This window comes from Piliocolobus tephrosceles, chromosome 11 (assembly GCF_002776525.5).
Source record: "Piliocolobus tephrosceles isolate RC106 chromosome 11, ASM277652v3, whole genome shotgun sequence".
In the NCBI taxonomy this organism is placed as follows: domain Eukaryota; kingdom Metazoa; phylum Chordata; class Mammalia; order Primates; family Cercopithecidae; genus Piliocolobus; species Piliocolobus tephrosceles.
The window spans coordinates 23901001-23903560 of NC_045444.1; the positions used below are offsets into that span (position 1 = coordinate 23901001).

General features: G+C 39.1%; 1 pseudogene; it reads right to left on the reverse strand.

The window, feature by feature from the left end:
- Nucleotides 1–868: 868 nt before the first annotated feature.
- Nucleotides 869–2263, reverse strand: LOC111525083 (annotated as a pseudogene).
- Between the last annotated feature and the right edge of the window lie 297 nt (nt 2264–2560).

Genomic DNA, 2560 nt, shown 5'->3' on the forward strand with positions numbered 1-2560 from the left:
TCCTATTCCAGCAGAGGAAATAAAAACAGGTGTTGCTGGAATTAATATTAAAATTGTCCTTACAAACAGAAGGTAGGGCAAAGGTAAAGAGAGGGAATGTGGAATAAAAGTAGTAAAGACAAGTCATTTTGAATCTAGACTCTAATGCCCAGGAAGGTTGAATAGAACTTAAATTCTTCTGAGCCAGTATCACTAAATTCTAGATTTGGCCTGAAACCAGTGGACCCTATACAACACTAATAAATATCAAGTGCCCCACAGTATTTGTGGTATTAAAAAATATTTTTAAAGTATTGTAAATTTCCATTCTGAAAAGCAGTATATGAAAATAACACTAGACCATCCAGTCAGTTACAGAGTATAGGGCTCCCTCCAAAGAGAACTGACTTAGCTGAAATTTAGGTTGGAAGGAATGTGACTAACATGGAGTAAATTAGATCAGAATCACAGTATAATTTTCATAAGCCTTCAACCCACACCTGTTGTAAGGAGTAGTACTGAGGGACCTCCAACAGAATGCCTTAGAGGGATGCTTCTCAGAGACAAAAAGGGTCTCTAAGTTTAACTCTTGACCCCTCTTTTCCTACCTAAAGCTTTGGGAAGAAAATAAATATTTAATGTTTAACAATTCAGAGATTTGCACACATTATATCTAATATTCTGTTGTTTCATTTTTTGAAGCTTCAGCTTATAATTTTGCACAACTTATATTAAAAATGTATGAATGCACCTTCATCAGTAGTACCACATGAAAATATAAGACTTGTTCTTCCATATCTTCTACACAGGAAGAGTGAATGAATAGTGCCATAAATATCCTGCAAAGGTACTTTGTGTACTTGACAAAAGATTAGGGAAAACCAATCCACTTCCATATCTTGAGCAGTCATTAACTAGTATTCAATCCCATCTTCCCAAATGTCTCCATTAACATCCATAGCGTGAAACAGCCCATTAAAACATGGTGAGGTAGGATCAGTGAAATGTTTGTAAGAGTCTGCTCTAGAGAAAGAACCCATGCAAATCCAACAGAAATATTGCATACAGTCAGTACATGTCATCTTATTACATTCATCTAATTTCTCTATGGGAGTTCCACAACGTGGCAGCTCTTTGAGTTCTTTTCTAACCCCTCCTTACTTTCCATCTCTTCCAGTGCCTTCTGAATCACCCTCTTATGATACCTTTGTTACAAAAATATTTTATTGGCCTCATCTGCATTCAGGGATTTATTTCATAAGTCTATTAATTTATCTGCAGTCACCTTACATAGAGAGACCCCATGGTAGGTCAGTTTGCCCAAGGTACAGAAGGCAAAATTGCAGCTGGAGCAGATGCCCATGGTGCAGCCAGGATTCTGCATCACAGGCAACTGGCAGCATGAGCAGCAGCAGTATACCACAAGTGCCATCCGGTCCAAAGTGGGCTGGAGGAGAAGGCAATGATAACAGGCAAATAACTCTGGTCCCACTAGCTCTTTGACCGGATCAGGAGTGACCATCCAAGGGCACTTTGGTTCTGGGTAGTTGAGGCATTGGACCTGACCATCTCTGATCTGGAGTTCAAAGTAGTCCTTCAGACAAGCTTTGCAGTATACACACCTGCCCTCTAAGAAGTACATGCATTCACTGCCCAGCTCCTCACAGATACAGATATTGCACAGGAAAAGTTTACTATTAAAGCATTTTATGTGCTAACCTTGATCAAAGTACAAGATTTTCTGGATTAGACGTGACAGTTATTCCACATCCGCACAGCTCTCTCATCCACAATTTCCTCTTGGTCTACATTAGATCCAGCAGCTCCTCCAATATCTAGCTCTGTGTTAGGAGAGGCTTGAGCTGTCATTCTCTATACTTTTTTCTGAGAACCCACCCTGAGCTCGAAAGGAGAGACAATATTCAAGAACACTAGGATCTCTTCCTTAAGAAACTGCATCCAGGCAAAAAGGACCATGCTGGCATGGTGTTCTTCCCATAGGAAGTCTAAATGCTTGCATAGAGCAGATAGCGCTCACAAATATCTTGAAATTCTGTGGCAAATCCAAATAGAACCTGGTTTCTCCACCTTGAACAGACTCTACTTTTCTAAATTCATCTCCATCATAAATAATCTCCAGGGCCAACAATTCACCCTCCTGAGCTTCTCTGTCTTCTGACATTTAATTTTCTGAGGAACTGTTAATAACGATCAGAAGAAAATGATACTAACACTGCAATCTCTGTTTCAGTTCAGAGTGGAGTTCATGCAAATCCCATTTATTCTTCAGCTGGTGGAGCTGAGACTGCTGAAGCTGGACATGCTGGCCTGCAACGTTTCTGCTGCAAAGTCTGCTGATAGAAGTTCCTTTCTGTGTGAGAAGTTTCTTTTCTCTTCCTGTTTTAAAATTCTGACTTTTATAACTTAATTATAATGTTTCTCCAGTATACCTCTTCAGGTTCAGTCTATTTAGGAATCTTTGGGCTTCATAAATTACAATGTCTATTCTCTTATCTAGATTTGGAAAATTTTAAGTCATTTTTTTTTCTTTTTTTTTTCTTTTTGAGACAGTCTCACTCTG